This window comes from Leopardus geoffroyi, chromosome D2 (genome assembly GCF_018350155.1).
Source record: "Leopardus geoffroyi isolate Oge1 chromosome D2, O.geoffroyi_Oge1_pat1.0, whole genome shotgun sequence".
In the NCBI taxonomy this organism is placed as follows: Eukaryota; Metazoa; Chordata; class Mammalia; order Carnivora; family Felidae; genus Leopardus; species Leopardus geoffroyi.
The window spans coordinates 63,233,804-63,254,775 of NC_059334.1; positions in this window are offsets into that span (position 1 = coordinate 63,233,804).

Below are 20,972 nucleotides of genomic sequence, written 5' to 3' on the forward strand. Positions count from 1 at the left end.
CCTGCAGAGAGCCCTAACACATGGCCCTCTCCCCCATGTTTCCATCTAGACACAAAGGGCCCTTCAGGCTACGCTCCCGTCCATCAGTGACAAGCAGTTGGTACCCTAGGTCTGGGGTGCGACTTCTGATCTCAGCTTGGGGCTTGTTGAGACCTGATGACTGCTGTTCTCACTGAGAGTCAGCAGGACACGGTCAAATCACTGTTTGAACGTGGCAAAGTGATGAATCATGCTCATATTTATTTCATGCTTTTGAATGCAGCCGCCTAATGTTTAAGAGCATGCAAACATTAAATGAACAGAAGGTTTGGTGGCGAGTAGAAGAAATGGACACAGCCATGATTTGCTCCTTAATAGACAAACTTTATTTTATACGGCTCAGGTGTATAGCTTAAAACAACTCCTGACCTGTAGGTAAGATTTGGATAGTCTCAATTATGCTCCAAATTTGGGAAGCAGTGCCTTATGCTGTTGTCAATTTTTGTAAGAAGGTGGTCTCCTTATTGCAACAGATTGTCCGTTAAATTAGTACAAGCCCGAAGCCATAAGTTAAAAGCAAGAAAGTACAATGTAGCAGATTGAATTTAGGTTCATGCACTGTGTTCGAAATATATGAGTGGCTGTCTGAGACCTCATTTTAAACGAATGGTGGGCTCCTTATGCAGAATCCCCTTGGTTATCTGGCTATTTGCATTGGAAAGCCAGTTTCCACTCAGTGCCATAGAAGGAGCATCTCCCCACCGCAGTCACTGTGACCATGGCTTGCTCTCTGGGCTTGCTTGAATGGGCAGGACCAGACTAGAGTCTGCTGATGCCATTCCACCTGCGGACACCTGGTCCTGAGTTGCTGCCCCCACCCAACCTGGATGAGGCAGATCGAGCTTGGAGTCCCATTTCCTTCTGCCATCAACAAGAGAGGTGCCCAAGGAAGAGTGAAGGCTGGAAGTCTTTACCAGCTCTGGGCTCTGGATTCTTTCTTCCTGGCCTAGGTCTAAGGTTGTGTGGAAGGCAACATTAAAGCCTGGTTTTGCTTCATGCATAATTAGTGAGACCCTGCTCTCTGGGCAAAGGCCAGCTCATTCATAGTGGTTCTTAATGCTGGAGGCATGTTAGAACAAGTTGTCCCAGCTTGGAAAAACACTGATGCCCATGCGCTGACCTCTAGAGATTTTGATTTAATTGGTCTGGGATGGCACCAGATGGATATTGGGGTGTGTGTGTATGTGTGAGTATGTGTGTGTGTGTGCACACTTCTTAGCTTATTCTAATATTCAGCCAGTGTTAAGAACTACTGGTTTGGAAGAAAAAGTTATCCATTTTCACTGTTAGAATTAGGAAGATTTTCTTTCATCAGACTAAGACAATGTGGTAGGCAGACAATGCAAAATTAGTTGTTCAGAGAGGGAATTAGCGACTCCGGGCATTCATGACAAAATTAGCCGTGTACCCTTTTCACTATACTCAAAATAGGAGATCCAAAAAAGCTATGAAAAGGCTCCTTAGGACTTGGATAGGACTAGAAAGTAGGCAGTTTCAAAGCTAGAGGCTATACATGTTGCAAAGATTTCCTCAAATTATTCCATTCATGCATTCATTCACTCTTGCATGCACTGTCTACTTGGTAGGTGGTGGTTAGTGTCAAACACTTTAATAGGCTTTAGGCTGCAAAGATGAATAATATCTTTAAGATAGGAGCTCTAAAAGGGTTAGAAGCACAAGAGATTAGGGTTAATTTCCTTAATCATAGATTTTTGGCTTTTCACCTGGCTTCTGTTGTTCCTTTGCAAATGCTGGAAGTCCACATTTGCCCTTGGGTTTTCCTGGGGGACATAATACCACCCCCCCTTCTCTGCTTCACCACTTGTGAAGTCTTGCCATCGGCATTTTCTCCAGGACTTTTTTGTATGAGGATGAGTGGCATTTGGGCACTTCTTTGTCAGGCACACATTATCTTAAGTACATCCTTGTTCCCATCCTGCCTGATTCATTTGGTGATTACAAAAAGTTTATGTGAACATGCAAGTGTGCAGGGGCAGGAGAAGTGGTTTAGAATTTATCAAGATTGAGTACTAGAATATAAAAATATATATAATATCTACATATATTTGTCTTTTTAAGCAACAAAAAAGTACAGATGGTCTCATGGCAGCTTCAACACCCTTAGTAGAATGTTGGGCAGGAATTAATTACATCTATTTTACCAAACAGGAATCTGAGAGGTAGAGAAATTGACTGGCAAGCATCTATTTTCTTTTTTCTCTTTTTTAAAGTTTATTCATTTTGAGAGAGAGAGAGAGAGAGAGAGAAAGTGGAGGAGAGGCAGAGAGAGAGAATCCCAAACAGGTGCCACACTGTCACGCAGCTGATGTAGGGCTCCATCTCACGAACTGTGATATCAAGACCTGAGCTGAAATCAAGAGTTGGATGCTTAACGACTGAGCCACCCAAGCATCCCTACTGGCAAGCATCTTATTCTGGATTCCTCCCGCTGTGAGTGGCGGACATGCATCTCTAGCATCGGTCCCTGGGAGTACTTCCCTCTCCAACTTCAGCCTCCCCTTTGCTTAGGCCCCAGGACAGCCCTCTCATACACCTCCAAAACTACAAGAAAAGCCAGCATGCCTGTGGGCACTCCTCAGCCGGCTAACTGAACATGACCACAAGGGGGCACCAAAGAGTTTCCATTACTTCTTCATTCTTTACTTTTCTATGGGTTCTCCACCTCCCTCCCCCCGCCACCCCCCCCCCCTTAGTGAATAGGAACACAAAAGAAAATAGTGTGAACTCAGAAGGGATGATGTTGGAAGGTAAAGCTTAAGCCCCAGCTAGAAAACTGTGATGATACAGCTGAGCCGATGCCTCTAATTCTTACTTTGGTTGGAGAGGTGGGGGAATGTTACTGGGTCGGGTAGGGTTCTAGGACTGTCAGAACTACGGAGGTGCCTTATGAATGTTTTAATTTCTCCTTAAGAAGCAAAGGAAGATGATGTCTATGAAGCAGACATTTGTTCAGTCAGTCATTCACTGAGTGTGGGTAAGACATTAGGTCTGAAAAGTTGGCTGCAGATTAGTAAGACCATGCGGATCATGGAAGGGAGTCTGGATTTTATTCCAAATGCTATGGGGGGTCTTTGGAGACTTCCAAGCCAGGGAGTGCTGTGGCCCATTATACCTCTGGCTGCTCTGCAAGGTACAGATGGTGGAGCACACCCCATGGACACATGGGGGAGGCTGTTGCATGGTCCAGAGACACCAGGGTGGCATCGATGAAGATGGAGAAAAGCAAATGGACCCAGGGTATATTTTGGAGTTAGGACTGGTAGGATTTACTGGTGGCTTGCCACCTGAGGTGTGAGAAAGGTCTGGGCCCTGGGTGGGTGCTGGAGAGATTTATTGGGGAAAATGGCTTTGGGAGAGCCAGGAAGAGAGGGACCTGTGTGCTCTTTGGCCATGGAGAATGTGTAATGTGACCATATTCTCACATGGAAATAGTCAGCAGGCAGTTGGATTTCCAAGTCCTGGGAGAGACACTTGACGAATGGGATAATTGGCATACTCACAATCAAGGGTTACAGCTAAATGCCTGGATGCCAGGTGGGGATCTTCACCAGTTAGGAGAAAGCAGGAGGTATATGGGTGGGATTCCAGAGTCGGCTGTCATGTTTCCTGATGAGAGGATTCAGGGTGGTGAGGGTGCAGGGGTGTGGGGTGGGATGTCAATAAAGGCAGGACAGACCTGATCAGAGAGACACATTAGTTGCTAAATCTCATTAAGGGTGACAATCAGGAGAATGAGTGAGGGGTTTTATTGAGAGGAAACACCTAGCTGGAAGAAGTGTTGACTTACAGAGAAGTCACCTCAGAAAGGAAAGCATAGCTATGTGGAATCTAGAGAAAGCTTCCTGGGTCCTTTCTGTTTGCAATGTCATAAGCTCCCTTCTCTGTCTTCTTCAAAGACTGGTCCTTATGGGGCAGAATAATACAGTGCGTGAGCACTTGATGGGGAGTGAGGAAGCCAAGGCTTGCACCTGCATCTGATTCATCTTGGACAGCCAACCAGACAGCTTCTGAAGGATGAGGGATCCTCTTTGCTGGCAGGGAAGCTCAGGGAGGTGCTAAAGAGCACGAACTTGCATGTACTTCAGAAGAACAGGACGTGAGAACATCTGAGGCTTGAAAGCAGGAAGCCTCAAGTCGTTTCTGGGCCTTGGGATTTTCAGAGTGGCTTCAGAAAACTGAGGTCCAGGACTGTTGTGTTCAGAGAAAAGTTCTGAAAAGAACATAGGGTAGCAGGGTTTCTGGGCACGAGCAAGTCAGAGCATCTTTAAACTGAGCTCTGCTAAGACTTATGCAATCAGTGGATAGCACACGTCCGTAGGCTGTCCTGGGCTCATCCTCTGTGTCCATTGCCCTGTCCTGAGTGGATTCCTTATTGCTCTCCACTTCTGTGGAAGCCTGCTACCCTCTGAGCACTTAGCTGGCTTGGTCACCCGTGTTGGTGGCTCCGGCCCAAGGCTGGCCTGACTGGAGCACAGGCAGTTCCAGTCTGCCCATCTTACATCCTCTCCTGGGGCTGTCGGGATTCTCACCTGTGTTCTTCCTTTGCCTTGTGTTAAATGTGCCGAGAGGCTGTTGGACAAACCATAGCCAGGAACCGTACTTTGTTTATTTTGAGAACACACTCAGTAGAATGCAAGCAAGGAGGAAAAACCCTCAGGAAATGGGAAATAGAGTCCCTGGTGCAATTTCAGTGGCAGGCAAGAGGGACTGGGGTAGGTGGTCCGAGAAGAAAGCAGAGCCACCAGCAGCTTCCAAAGAGGTGGATGAGCTGGTGTGTCTTCTGCAGGCATGTGGGAGGGCTGTCCCCTCCCTCCTTTCATGGTCACATATCAATGCAGGCTGGATTGCACTCACCTCAGTGGGACAGAGATAGAGAATGAAGAAGAAGATGAGGCATTCTGTACCTGCCAGACGCCCTGGGGACTCTAGATAGCCATCCTGCAGCCCTGTCCAGCCGTTTGCCTCTCCCCAAATAACAGAGTGCACACATCACAGCAAAAGGCATTTTCCAGGAGAGTGTCATCTCCATTACAGCCAGCCAGGACCCGTTGTGTACCCAGGGAGGAAGCAAGATAGATTTCTATTCGGGGGAATGAGTGTGTGGGAGAGATGTGCTGTCAGGGCGAGGGAACTTTAGGTAGAACGGATGGTGTTGTCTTGGTAGCTTTCCCCTAGCTCAGTAACGGGATGGAGATGACTCCTAGGTCTGGGTTTCTTGGGAATCATCCTCCCACCCTGTGCCATACATATTCATTGAGTTCCTTCTAATCGGTGTCACCTGGGGAAGGAAAAGTGGACCCAGACCAGGAAGGCAGATTTCCTTCTGGGCACCCCTGCCTTCAGGTGTCACAATCAGTTGTCCTGACCTTGAAACACAGAGCAGGGGGGCAAAGGGAGGTAAACGAGCATGTCAGGTGGCCTTCTGGATTGAAGGACATGAGAGGAGGAGTCTAGAATGTTTGGCCCAGACCCTGACTCTGAGACATTTGGGAGGTTTCAACCTTGTTGTGAATCACTGTCAACCAACCTTTCAGAACCTTGGTAACTTTCCTGTCTTGGTTATTTCTTTATTTTTATTGAAGTTTTCATTCACATACCATGAAATTCCCTCACTATGCATGTTCAGCGGGCTTTAGTAAGTGTAGAGTTGTACAACCATCACAGCAATCCCATTTTAGAACAAGATATGTTTTTATTATCCTGTTTCTCTGAATGATTCAGAGAGTTGGGAGCGGGTTGCAAAGTACAGGAGGAGGACGCCCAGCCAATCTTGGGAGGAGAGGACATGTTGGAGAGACGTTGGATTGGCTGAATGGCAAGTTTCCTTGGGGAGGGAATGATGACAAGAACGGGCAGTTCCTATGGTGTATGTACAGTGAGTCAGGGACCATGCTGGCTTTGTCACACGAATTATCACATTTGCTTCTAACAGGAGCCAGGGAGATGGGCAACCTTGTTATTTCCATTTTAAAGTTGGAGGAACTAAAGATAACACAGGTTGAGTCTCTTATACAAGGTCTCACTGCTAGAAAGTGGCCGAGGTGGGATTTGAACCCACACCTCTCTGCCTACAGAGTCTGCATGCCCAAACCATTAGGGGGCATCTGGAAGCCCTGGTCTCGAGCAAGGACCTCTTCATCTACAGTAGGATGACTTTTTTTTTTTTTTTTTAATTTTTTTTTTTTAACGTTTATTTTTATTTTTGGGACAGAGAGAGACAGAGCATGAACGGGGGAGGGGCAGAGAGAGAGGGAGACACAGAATCGGAAACAGGCTCCAGGCTCTGAGCCATCAGTCCAGAGCCCGACGCGGGGCTCGAACTCACGGACCGCGAGATCGTGACCTGGCTGAAGTCGGACGCTTAACCGACTGCGCCACCCAGGCGCCCCTACAGTAGGATGACTTTAAATACGACAGATTTGAAGGCATGCTGCAGACCTCTAATTGTATGACTCTTAACTGATTTGAGTTTATTAAAATGGAAAATGAATCCCTACCCCTGATTGATTCTGATTCTCACCCAGCCCTGGGTTCGCTGTCCCTTTGGCTTTGACTCCATCTGGAGAAATGAGCACTAACTACTGAGTCTGTTTGCTCTCTGACGACCCTGCATCAAATATCCGGTGTCTTCCCCTGTGCTGAGGAATAAAGGAACCTGCAAATACACGGCCATTTCACAAACAGCCTGCCTGCCACCACGGTAACGGTGTTTGATGGAGCCACTGCATTTCTGTCTCCCTTTCAAAATCAGTCTTTATGTTGTAGGCCTGAAAGCCAGGTCCCACTGTCTTCTGATGGTATGCCAGGGGTTAGAAACGGATGCTCCACACCACTTAACATGTGAAATATGATTTCTCTGTCTGGGCATATAGGAAAAGAAAGAAACGCCCAACAACAACCCTCTGTTGAATTTTGAAATGTAAATGTTTGCTAATGCTTTGCTGAAGACAGCTTCACTTGGGCTGAGAGCTATGTGTAAAGAAACATTAAAATGCATCATTTGCTCAGGGCTAAAAGTCATCAGCTTGTGATATTAATGCCCTTTAAAAAATAATTTGTCGGCATGAAATCAGAGCATGCCTTGTGCAAAGGATTGGCTCTTGTCAATTTTCTCATGGATCTACCGAGTTAGAATTGCATTTAGATCTTGCCAAAAATGAGGGGTTTCCCCCCTAATCTCTCCCTCCCTCCCTTCCTTCCTCCCTCCCTCCCTCCCTCCCTACCTTCCTCCCTCCCTCCCTTCCTCCCTCCCTTCCTCCCTCCCTTCCTCCCTCCTTCCCTTCCTCCCTCCCTCCCTTCCTCCCTCCTTCCCTTCCTCCCTTCCTTCCTTCCTCCCTTTCTTCTTCCCTTCCTTCCTTCCTTCCTTCCTTCCCTCCCTCCCTCCCTTGCTAGAAAGAGAGGTAAGGGGGTTAACTTTGATTTCATGGAGTGTGACGGGGCTCTGCCCTGCGGGCTGGAAACGTGCTGGTCAGCTGGAAGGTCATGGGTTATTATGCTGGCTGCTTCTCCACCCTCAGCCCATGGGCTCCCATCAGGGCTCGTCTGGGCAAATGCTGGGAAAAACAAAGGCTTAGGGGCACCTGTGAGAGTGCTCACAACAGATCACCTAAATTTATTAAAGCCACTTTAATTTCCAGTGACCAAAACCTTCCTCAAACTGGCTAATGCAACATGGCAAGAAATCTTGACATACACAGGGGAAGGGTTCACAGAGCCCAGGGATGGGAATGAGGTGGGGCTTTTGTCCACCTGGAAATGGAGGCTCCATGCTGCCGACACTCCTGTCTCCTGAGCATGCCATGCGGGTGGGATGCCCTGTCTCCTGGGCAAGTCGTGTGGTGGGCCATGGCCACTGGCTGCTCTTGGAATGGGGGCCAAGTGGGGAGGGGGATGGAAGGTGGCTGGAGGATAGCTGAAGAGGTTGATTGCATGGAGCTCTGGCCAGGAGCTTTCTTCCAGCCTCATCTGGAGCAACCCCACTTTCTCTTGGGCTGCGTGGTGGAAGATTCCATTTGGAATAACGATTCTGTTGTGAAGAAAGAAATCGAAAATGACTGGGCTACATCATTCCTTGGCTTCCTCGTGTATTCTGCTGCTTAGAGAAATCTTCTGCCAGGAGAGTCCCAGTATGTGATTTATCACTCAAGGCATCTGTGCCTTCCTTTTGAATTCCTTTCTTCCTTTCAAAAAATCTTAAACATTTTAAATAGCTTCTTTAAAATGTATGTGTACACACATGCATTTGATCAATCCGTTCATTCAGCACATGTTTCTTGAGTGCCTACTAGGGCTTCTGGGATCTGGGGACAGAACAGTGAAAGAAGTGGAGTCAACACATGGTCCCCGTGAACTTCTATCCTGGCTGGGAGGTGGTGGCGACTGCGTCTGCTTCTAGCACTGCTGGTTTGCTGCTGCCCGTCCCGCTCTTCCCAGCTGTGCTAAGGGGCTGCCTTTCTGGATTTCTTAGGTTCCCAGATCCTCTGTGAGGTCCCGGGTGGGTGTGTGTCACAGCTGAGCATAGCTCACACACAGGTCCAAGGCCTGGGGCAGCCTCAGAGCCTGGGGAGTGTGTAGGATGGTGTGGGCTCATGCGGAGGACATGCCACTGCCTGAAGCCGAGAACCCAGAGCAGGAAGTGATGGGCGGCCAGAACTCCAGACTGGCTTCCATTGCTACAGCCCCAGAGCATTTCAGAGAAATTCTGGGGTTTGAAACGCCCTCTCTAAACCTCCATTGGGAAATCCCAGGGGCACAGATAAGGGCAGCCGTGTGTCACCACTTCCGGCTCTGCCTCCTGGACACTTCTGTTCCCGAGCCTTGGAGGCTGGAGATCTTCTGTGGCTGGATGCTGGGTGAGGTGCATGGAATACAGAAAGGGGTGAGGAGAGCCTGTTACACTCCTGGGTCTGCCTCCTTTCCTAGGTACAGGGCAGGCGAGGAACTTAGCAGTATAGCAGGAGTTAAGAGTCAGTTTCTGGGAACAGACTAGTGTCCCAACTTGGATATGTGCTTTGCTTCCCTGGATTCAGCTGTTTTTGGAAAGGAGCCAGGTGACCGTGTCAGGGGGACACGAGAGAGGAAGAAGAAAAAACAGGCAGAGAGAGCAGAGCTGGCTGGCTGGGTCTCCTCCATGTAAGAAAGCAGGCGTGTTCCACACAGCCATCTCTGTGATGCTGTCTCTTGTCTGGTTCCCCCACCCCTCCCTGACTCAGAGCAACAGGCAGGCCAGGTGAGGGGTGGGGAGAAGTTGGATGTGGCTGGAGGTGAAATGAGGTGGAAAACTCTCTCCCTCTGCTGCCGTCTGACAGAATGCCCCGGCTTGTGCTGAGCTCCTTCGGGTGGTCAGTGCGTCTGGGATGATCCGCTGGTGACAGCTGATGACCACGTTGGCTGGAGGTACTTGGGAATGTGCCAGCCCAAGTGGTAGAGACCCATCCCATTTTCCCTCCGGGAAAAGACAGTGAGAAGCCAGAGAAGAAAATCATGGAGGAGAGGGTGGGCAGGGGGGTCCGGGGAAGCAGCTCTTTATGAGAGTGAGTGAGGCTGTGAGCAGTCCTGGACGGCAGGCTCCATAGGTGATTTGTCCCCCTGGCTCTGGGCAGAGTGCCTTGCACAAAACAGTTGGATGGAGGGATAAATGGCCAAAGCTTGTAGGGGGCCCATTCAGGATCCTGATGCCTACTTCGGTGCCCAACACCCTCTCCTCACACTCGTTGCACCCCTGCTGAGCCCTGGCCCCGCCTGCTCCACCACCCCCAGGAAGATGTTCTGCTCAATGTGCTGCCTTTCTCAAGAGGGTCTGAGGTTTAAAAGGAAACGATGAAAGGGCAATGATTTATCCAGACTGGTAATTCCTTAATGCGATCTTCTCTTCCTGTTTCTTCAAGGCTTTATTTGATATTATGTAAAACTTCTTATTAAATCCTTGGTCAAGCGAATTTGCCAAACCTTGGACATTGTAGCGTCATCTTGAAGGTTTAAAATGCACATTGACATATTCAAGGCTCTGAAAAGTCCTGTGGTTTAAAAACAAGCTGTTTTACTTTTTTAAAACAATAATTAACCTTACTGAGGTATGGTTTACAAACAATAGAATTCACTCATTTTAAGAGTGCAGTTCAATGAGTTTTGACAAATATATACAGTCAGGCAATTAACCTCACAATTAAGATATAGGATGTTTCTGGGCGCCTGGGTGGCTCAGTTGGTTAAGCGTTCGACTTTGGCTCAGGTCTTGATCTCACGGTTCGTGGGTTCAAGTTCCATGTCGGGCTCTGTGCTGACAGCTCGGAGTCTGGAGCCTGCTTCAGATTCTCTCTCTCTGCCCCTCCCCTGCTCGCACTCTGTCTCTCTCTCTCAAAAATAAACATTTTAAAAAACTTAAGAAAAAGATATAGGATGTTTCTCTCCGCCCCAAAAGATCTTTACAGCTATCCTTCTTCTCAAACTCCCCACTGTTGACAACACTGATCTGTTTTCCGTGGCTATATATAGTTTTGCCTTTTCTAGAATTTCACATAAATGGAATCCTACAGCAAGTAATCTTTTGTGTCTCAGGTTTCTTTCCCTTACTTCATGTTTCCTGGGGTTCAGTCATGCTGTGTGTATTGGCAGTTGGTTCCTTATTATTAGGAAGTTGTAGTCCATTGTACGGATGCATCCCTGTTTGTTAATCCACCTGCCAGCTGATGGATGTTAGGTGCTTAAGAATAAAACTGCTATGGATATTTGCATGTAAGTGTTTATGTGGACACATATTTCCATTTCTCTTGGGTAAACACCTGGGAGTGAACTTGTTTCTTTGTACTTGATCAAGGGGCATTTAAACTGAACACCCGTTAATAAATGTTCTGCAGAACAGTTTCAGAAACACGGCTCATGCTCGCTCGAATGTGGGGCCTGTCAACACGATCGAGGCTGCCCGCCTCACGTCCACGGGCAGAGCAGAGGTTACTAGGGCCAGGGCCCCTGCTCGGCAGACAGGCTGGTGAATGGGTGACACTGGATTTGCCAGGCAGAGCTCGCCGGGCACAGGGCCCTTGAGCTACGCATGGTGAATGAGCCTCGGAAGTGTGGCATCTTCTCTCATGTGGTCGTAAACTCAGACCTTGACCATGTTCTCTGCTGTCTCCGATCTGTCCGCGGTGGGGAGACTGTGAGTCTCCCCAGGGGCCAGGCTCTGTGTCTCGTCTCATCGGCTCTGAGAAAAGAGGGACAGGAGCTCAGCAGTTGCTGCCATGCATGCCATCACCCTCACCAGCAGTTGGTGGAGGGGAGGCTACTTGCCACTCGTGGAGCATATAAGACAAAAGCCAGCCAGAGGAACCCGCAAGGTAAATGATATCAGAATCAGGCATGTAAAGGAAACAGCATCTGTCCCCGCCGTGGCTGGCTGGAGCTGGGGTGCTGGGGAGCTGGCGGCTTCCAGGGGGCCGTGCGGGGAGGCACTTCTCACCCGGGAGCAAGGGCGCTGACCACTCAGCACGTGCTCCTATAGAGCTCACCTGAAGGGAAGAACTTTGGGAGCTCCCGGCTTGGGAGGCTGGGTGGGTCTCGATTTTAAATGTTTAATGAACGACTTCACTTCTTCTTGTTCACTGTCAGATTGTCTTGACAGGCTCTCGTGATTTTCCAAGTGTGTTGATCCGCTGAAGTTGGAAATTGCACGTTGCCTATCCCACTTCATGCCTTTGGACGAGGCGTTGTATGTGGAAACGGTCTGGGACGAGCTTATCCGGGTTGCCAGCTTCTCTGAAGCAGGGGCTGAGGTGGCAGGAGGCACAGGGCATTTGCAGTCAGAACCAAGAATTTCAAAACTCCTTTTCGTCCCTTTAGCGCCACTCGGCGCTCAGGCCCACTACTATCTGGAAATATTCCCAAGGTATGCTGTGGTTTCGCAGAAGGAGCACAAGATTCTAGAATCAGACACACCCAGGTGCCAATCCTGGCTGTTACTGACCAGCTAACCAGCTAAGGCCAGGGCCCTCTCTGGTGACTTAGTCTTCTTGTCTGTAAAGTGAAATATCTGCTTCGATGTTGTTAAGAGGAGCCCACAAGACACAATGTCATCTTTGGATAGACTGACCGCTGCCTGGCGCATATCAGGTGTATAATCAGTAGGAGTTCATGACCCTAAATTCTTGGACCCGCCCTACACATCCCCCCAGGCAACAGTGTGTGCCTCACCAAGATGGGCAGGAGGGAGGTGGGGAGGGCTGTACTGGGGGGAAAAGACACTGTGGTGAGACACTCCTCTACCAGAACTACTCAGCATTCTAGAACCCTGAAACCCCAGGTCCGGAGCTTTCCTTAAAGGTATTTTATCCAGCTGTCCTCCCAATGCTGGAAATGGCTTTCCAAAGCGTGTATTTAGTGGTCATCTGATTTCCCCTGGAACAGCTTCAAAATAACACAGTGGGTGAGGACATGGTCTCTGTCACTTCCTTTTTTTTTTTTTTTTAAGTTTATTTATTTTGAAAGGGGGGAGGGGTGAGTAGGGGGGGAAAGAGAATCCCAAGCAGGCTCTGCGTTGTCAGCGCAGTGCCTAATGCAGGGCTCCATCTCACAAGCCGTGAGATCATGACCTGAGCCAAAATCAAAAGTCGGATCCTTTTTTATTTAAAAAGTTTTTTTTCATGTTTATGAAAAAAACATGTTTATGACAGAGAGAGTGTGAGTGGGGGAAGGGCAGAGAGAGAGAGGGAGTCACAGTATTTGAAGCAGGCACCAGGCTCCAATCTGTCAGCACAGAGCCTGACATGGCTTGAACTGATGAACTGCGAGATCATGACCTGAGCCGAAGTCGGACGCTTAACCGACTGGGCCACCCATGTGCCCCTTTGTTACTTTTAATCCGCAACCTTGGGCTAGTTCCTTACCTCTCTCTGCCTCAGTTTCCTCATCTGTAAAGTGGGACACTAGTAAGATTAATAATAATCATAGTACTGATCTAGTAAGATTGTTGTATGGAGGACGCAACAGAGGTAAAGTGCTTAAAACAGTCCTTGGCAAGAGAAACCACTCAGTAAATGCCAACTTTAAACGCTTTCCATGGGGCACCTAGCTGGCTCAGTCAGTGGGGCATGCAACTCTTAATCTTGAAGCTGTGAGTTTGAGCCCAACTATGGGTGTAGAGATTACTTAAAAATAAAAAAGTCTTCTTAAAATTTATTGGTTTAAGAGAGAATCTTAAACAGGCTCCATGCTCACTGTTGAGCCCAACATGGGGCTTGATTCTATGACCCTAGGATAATGACCTGAGCCAAAATCAAAAGTCCGATGTTTAACGAACTAAGCCACCTACGTGCCCCCTAAAATAAAGAAATCCTTAAAAAATAAAAAAAATAAAAAAAAAAAAGCTTTCTTTTTGTGCATAATCTTCTCGGTGATAAGGAACTTGCTATGGCCATTTGTACCCCATATCCTTCCTGGCACTTTGGACAGTTTTGTGTCCAGCAAAGGGAGCTCTCCTGTCTTCATGAAATTTCCACTTGGGAGTCTATTTATTATCCTTCTTAGGCTTTCATTTGTTTTTATTTATTTTTTTCATAGAGCTATCATTTCTTCTCTGGGTCTTTTCCCCTGTTACCCTTAACACCTTTAAACCTAAATATCATTAGGTTGAATCATATGAAATTGTCACTTTGTATGTCAAAAGCTGCTGAATGCTGGGGATTTCATATGGTTCGTCCTAATAGTGGGTTACCCAAACAGCACCATCTTTGGGGCCCTACAACCACAGTCACCACCAGCATGCTGAACACCTGATGCTGGAGCCTGTCCCAGGTCTGGTGGGGGTTGCCCATGAGTCTTTCCTTGTAATAAGGTCTCCACTGAAGCAGTGGAAAGAATATTAGATTGGGAAATAGGACACAGGTCAGGGAGCATCCTATGTCTGGCTGACCATGCAAACTTGAGCAAGTCACTTTCTGTCTGTAGGTCTCTGCTGTCTTACCTCCATGATGGGAGCTTCCAGAAGGTGAGCTCTCAGATCACTTCCAACCCTGAACTCCTGTGGCTTATGAAATATTTATTAGGTGCCCCTTAGGAGCTGAAGGTCACCAAATAACATAGCTCAAACCTGCAAGGAGGTTACTTTAGTTGGGGAGATCCAATCCAGGGAACAAAGGGCTAATTGCAACTGTAAATCACTGCTATAAGTTCAGAGGAGGGGAAGGCATGGTGGATGGGGTAGGCTTCCTACTGGAAAGGGGGACTTTGGGGAGGGTCTTGGCTTGAGAGAAAGAAGCTTTGCCTTACCTTTATTTCTCTTTGATATTCCCAGCACACTGGCTCCTAAAATTTCAACAGCCTTGAGGTATTTCATTCGTTCATTTGCCCATCCATCCATCCATCCATCCATCTATTCAGTATATCCATAAACATATCTTGGGTGCTTACATACAGTAAACAGGATAAAATTAGTGTCTGCCCTTATGGAGCCTAACAATATAAAGGAGGGATCAGGTAAGAAACGAACACACAAATTAATCAAAATATGAGATGTAGTGTTTTGCAGAGAATTAACACAGGATGAAATAATAATGACTACATGGTTTCTTGGATTGAGACAGGGGTGGAAAAGGCCTCTCTGAGAACATGTAAGGTGAGCTCTAAAAGTCAAGGACCCAAACAGGACAAGATGAGGACAGAGCACTTTAGGCAGAGGGAACTCTCAGTGCAAAGGATCTAAGGTGGGAATTAACAGGAACAAAAACAAGGCACTGCAGGAGGAATGAGGTGAGAGTTGGGAGTGTGGTACACGATATATCTGGTGAAGTAGGCAGGGGTCAGAATGTAAAGGGTTTTATAAACCAGGATAAGGATTTTATGCTTTATTCTAAGTGCAATAGGGAACGATTGAATGGCTTTAAGCAGAGGAACATAATTTGACTTATGTTTTTGAGAGATCTCTCTGGCTTCAGAATGAAGAATGATTCTAAGGAGGCAGAGTGGAAACAGGATGCCTTCTGAGGTAATTACAGTGGTCCAGATGAGCAACGATGATGGTATAGATGATGGTTTGGACAAACAGTGCACAGATATTTAAATACCCAGGGCGGAGAGGGTGGGATAGGGAGACACAAGGAGGTAGGGCAAGTTCTCAATATTTAAAGCAATGTTTCTCAAACATCTTTTTCCTGCCCATGTAGGGAATGTTGTATACTTGTATCAAAAACAGTACATCTGGGGGCGCCTGGGTGGCTCAGTTGGTTAGGCGTCCGACTTCGGCTCAGGTCATGATCTCGCGGTTGTTGAGTTCGAGCCCCACGTCGGGCTCTGTGCTGACAGCTCAGAGCCTGGAGCCTGCTTCGGATTCTGTGTCTCCCCCTCTCTCTACTCCTCTCCTGCTCATGCTCTGTCTCTCTCTGTCTCTCAATAATAAATAAACGTTAAAAAAATTTTTTTAAAAGCACAGTATATCTGGGGCTCCTGGCTAGCTCAATCAGTAGAGCATGCAACTCTTGATCTCAGGGTTTAAGTTCAAGCCCCACACCCGGCATGGAGCCTACTTAAACAAACATAAAAACAAACAACAAAAAAACCACTGTGTCAATTCAGCAGTGATTCTCTACTGGGATTCCCATGGAATCCATAAGGAGCACATTGTTTTTGGAGGAACATGGTGGGACACCCTACTCCAATATCTCACCAACTGCCACATGATTTTATGTCCTGATTATTACATAAATCTGAACTGTGAGGGAGGCCTAGGGTCACTGCCCAAGTGATGGATAACATTTATAAATACAACCCAGTGTGACCTGAAATCTTGTTCCTGTTTTGACCCCCTAAGGGAATTCTGATTCCATGTGTATAAATAAAGTCATTTTAACTGGAATAACAAAAACAATAATTTGTGTCAAAAAAAATGATTTTATAGAGCAAACTCTATTAAGTACATTTAATTTCTTGATGATCTTCTGCTATGTGATGAATCTAAAAATTTCTAATCATTTTGGTTTTCATTTCCGTTTTTATTATGAGAAATTCTATTCCATATACACCATACAATGAATATGTGATTTGTCACTCAGGGTTTTTATTTTCCATTTTTTGACCATTATAGCTTTTGCCACAATGACCGATTTAACCTTTTTCAGGTCCAGTTTTCTTAGGCTTAATTTTGCAAATCTAAATTTTGTCAAGGAGTTAAGATTCTTTAGTTGTATTCTAATTATAATGAATTTATTATGTACCGTTTTAGCCACTTTCAGCTCTATTTTCCATTCTGCATTTTCTACCAGAAATAGTCATTATAAGTTGAGAAAAGCTGATAGTTGTATTTATATTCTAGCTAATCCATGAGGATATTAAGAGCTATTATCTCAGGTATATTGGAATAGTTCTCAGATGTGGGAAGCCCACGGTGGTGAGTGTTCAGGCTCTGGAGTCAGGCTGCCTGGTTTCAAGTCTTGATTTTATCACCTTCAAGTTCTGGTGTTGGCCTCAGTTTCTTCACTGAAGAATGAGTGTCCTCTTTTAGGTGTTTGTGGCTGTGAGCTGTATGAGTCAATGAATGCACACCAAGCACCTATTACTCTGCGTCAAGAAACGAACCTAATTTATTATTCTGATGAAGGCAGAATCCCGCCACTCGTTAGGAAAGCCAGAGTGGGTGGAGTTTATGTCAGTGGTCCCATGTCCCCACTGCATTATCTTCTTCCATTTTACTATCTGCTTCTGTCTGCCCAGAAGCCTCTTGGCTTCTCATCCCTGCTGTCTAAAGGTTCTCAAAATGTGATCCATAACTTGCAACAGAGCCAGTCTGGAAAGTTGTTAAAAGGCAGATTTCTACTGAACTAGAATCTTTTAGGGCAGGCCCTTGAGTCACTTAACACACTCCTAGTCATGCACACGGGGGTATGAGAGACTTAGGTCTTTGGCCCCAGATGTTCTTCAAGGGTAGACGGTGATCTGCTCTGCCTGCCAGGCCGGGTGTCAAACAGGCAAGCTAACCCTGAGCTGCCCTCTGCCTAATATTTTTAGCAATAGCTTGTAATTAGTGAGCACACAAGAAGGGCCAGGAGAACTCAGCCCCCTTCCTGGGACTCCCAGGGTCTGAAAGCCATCGTCTGTGTCAGACTAATAGCCTTGACCCACCCATAATTTAAATCGAAGCTGAACAGAAGCAATTCTGTCATTTTTTGCTATCTAAGGCTAATGCCAGTAAAGTGACCAATGAGTACTCTGGTTTGACGTCAACAGGTTACATGCAATGTAACAATGCAAAGCATATCGGTGTAAGCATATCCAGTATGGATGTGTCTGAGGTGCACAGTCTCAATTTCTATTTGTATTCAGGCAAAATTGACAGTACCTACAACAGATGACCCACGGAGGAAAATGTAGGTCAAGTCGGCAGGCAGGGAGAGAAAATGCTTGACGTGCTGCTGTACTCTCCTCTGTCTCCATGTAAGGCTGAGGAGGCTAACCAACTGTTGTCCACTTCCTGTGAACCTGGGGGGACAGACAGAGCTGATACAGGACCTGTGATCAGGTCATTTAAACATCTTCAGCAATTGGTCAATAGCTGCTGCCTGGAGGGCTCACACTGAGCCAGCAGCCAAAGAGTTAACATCCAAACCAGCCTAGAACCTAGAAGAGCCCAGAGGGTTTAGGATTAGGGTTAGGTTGGTGGGCCGGTAGAGCTTGCTCTAGCTCAGCAGTTGGTGGGTTGTTAAATCTTTTGAATATCACCCTGGGGAACAGTTTAAAAAGTTTTCTCAGTACGATGCTCCAGGCAGTCATTACCAATTGATCAATGGGTAGTTTAGATTAAACTTATTTACCATCCATGCATTGAGGTCTTATGTCCCCCAAGGGTATTTGGTTTATTTGGTTTCAAACAATGTGCTCTGGGAGTTAAAGAGAAATGCTCCTAGGACTTGACCTCTAAGGCTGTTCCTTCCTTTACTGGACTTGGATAGAAGCAGGGGTTTCAAATCTCATGCCCTGACTAGCTCCCACCCTTGAACACAAGCTAGGGCAAAAGGGACAGACAACAGAAAATACCCCAAGCCCTCAGTACTGAGAAGGCTTCCGCCAGAGTATCTACATTCAGGCTCAGCATCCTCCAGTGTAGAAGCTGGAGTTGCCAATGGTTTCTCTGCCACACATTTTCATTTTTGCCTATAGATGGCCAAAGTCACTTAGCATCTAAACAGCATGACTTGTGCCATAAGTGAAAATAATTTTGCCATATGAATATGTTTTTCCTTTCTCATCAGTAGCAAAGTGACCCTGATTTTGGAACAATTATGGTCACGCTACCACCAGTGACAACCTGGGCAAAAGTAGAATTGCTGTGAAATGGAGTTTTTGGGGAAATGGAGCAGAGAGGGAATAAGCATCTATGTATGGATTGGACGGTCCAGAGGGAGAACATGGCCGTCCTCTGCAAGGGCTGGCGACACTGTGGAGTGCTGGAAAAATTTCTCTCTCCTGGATCTCTTTGTTTGCTTGTAGACTTTGCTTTTCAGACTTTCAGAGTTGCCATAACCCCCATTTCACCAGTGAGAGGACTGAGGTCCAAAAGAGTTGACTGGCGTTTCCGAGATCATGTCAGTAGCTGAAGACTGATACAAAGTCAGTAGGGTCCTGACTGTAACTTCTATTCACCTGAGACAGCATGTCAATGTAATTTGCCCATTTCTTGATAACCCAGGGGTATCATCAGGCACATTAATTATCATATAATGTTGCAGTACAAGGCTGGCTGAGGTGTGTAGGTCTGTTTGCTCCCACACTCCATAGGCTCATTTAATGTTATTTTGGTGTTTGCTCCTGGTACTTCTCAGGTCTGTCTTCATCATTATAAATCTCTTACTGTGCCTGCTTCAAACAAATCTTCTAAAATCTATTTCCCCACACACTGTAGACTGTGAAAGTACATTAGTAGTTTAATTTTGCATAATTATTCTCCCCAAATGGTGGGTTGAAATCTCAGCAATGCAATCTTGTCTACTTCCTCCTCCTCTCCATTCCCTGGGTCCCCTGGACTCTCTAGGTCAAGGCACTGTTCCAGAAGGAAGCTGCCTAGCATCATGGGCCCAAATCCTGCAAGAAACAGTGTGACTGTGGGAAAATTGCTTAGCCTCTTTGGGTTACCCCTAGTGTCTTTCAGGCAGAATGTGAGGCCTAAATGCCTGCATAGAGTTGTCTTTTAACAATGCCTAGTTTCCTCCCAGTGCTACGAGACACATTCCACCTTTACCTTAGATTATGGCTGATTAAGGGCATGTCTGTGCTGTTTGGTAGGATCCAGAGTTCTTGAGGCGGTAACTGTGTTTCCTAATTCTGGGTCCACTGTGTCAAGTGTAGGCTTGCTACAGCTCTCCATTAATGCTTGCAGCATGGAGAATATTGTAAGTCAATACATTCTGGTTTGAGGCAGCTTGAAATGGCTGTGTTGTCACCCACAGGCTCAGGGACACATGACTTTTCCTCTTCTCTGTATCCTAGGAGATGCAGTTACTGGAGCTCATACATCCTCAATAAGTTATGACTCCTCTTTGCAAAGTGGCCCCATTGCAGAGAGTCCTTCTCCCAAGACAGAATCAGGTTCAGGGAGACACAGCTGCAAAGCCCAAGTGAAATGAGCTTGCCTGCTCCTTGCCCATGGGCACAGAGTCTTCAAGGCAGCACCCCTTCCCCTCGGAAGCCATGATTTTGAGTGGCTCTGAGTTTCTTAGCCCTGGAGCAGTCTCCTGATTCCCTCGTATCAGGGTTTAGTCATCAGGTCCACCACTGTCCAAATGGCTGGCGATGTGGAGACAGAGCAGCTGGCAGAGAAAGACGAGGTGAGAGGAGCCTGGAGGATGGAGATGAGAAAGCAAACCAGGGGGGGCCCAGGGAGGAGAAACAGATGGGAACTTGGCTATGCTCCCTGTGCCCACTTCCTCACCATACTGCTCTTCCTGCCTACAAATCTCCCTTTGCAACTTGGCTCATTTCCTTGGCTCACTTGGGCTTTGATGCCCCTCAACAAATGGACCCCAACTAATTTCTTCTCTAAATAATCCATGGAAGTCACATAGTAGGTTTCTTGAGGGCATTTGTCTTCTTATCTTTCCCTCAACGCACAATACAGGGCAGGGCAAGTAAGAGATGCTGGAGGCATATTCGTTGTTGGTTTGATGAATAATGAGCCTGTGTAGCACTAGGCTGGGCACAGGGAGTGTGTTTGCCCCTGGAAATATCAACAATTGTCTGAACCTTTCATTCAGAAAGGTATCACTCTGCTCCCCCCATAGTGTGTGTGTGTGTGTGTGTGTGTGTGTGTGTCCATCCGTCCTTGTCCATGAGCTGGGTCCTCTGTATGTGCCATAAACCCCATTTATGGTGTGTTCTGTAGTGTTTTTGCAAACACAAGAAAATCCATTTGAATCCAATATTCTTAGATTGCCTGGTTCATTTAGTAATTAGAATATATTACTCTTATAGATTATTTGAACCTTATACTTCCTTTCAGCCCTCTCTCAGCCTCCTCCAGACCACTGCTAGTGAGACATTTGGGTAAAGTTGTAAATGCATTCACTGTATCTTTCTACCTAAGTATTTGCAGCAGGTTTTATGAAGCTTGTAAATATGAACTGATTTTCTTTTACATATGTGAGTCAGCCTTATTTTGGTCTTAAGTGGACTTTATGAACCTGCACGGATTAGAATAAACACTGAAGCCAGCAGTCATTTCTATATTTAGTTCTTAAACAGCTAGGATTTTCGTGTGTGTGTGTGTGTGTGTGTGTATGTGTGTGGGTATGTGTGCGTGCTGAATATAAAGAAAAAAATTATGAGTACTGACTGCTCCTGTGTGTGAAGCTGGCTGACTTAAAGATGGGCCTGGCAGGATTCCCGGGCAGGTAGAGCCAAGAGTCGACAGCTGAGGGACCTCTTTCTCTCCTGAAAGC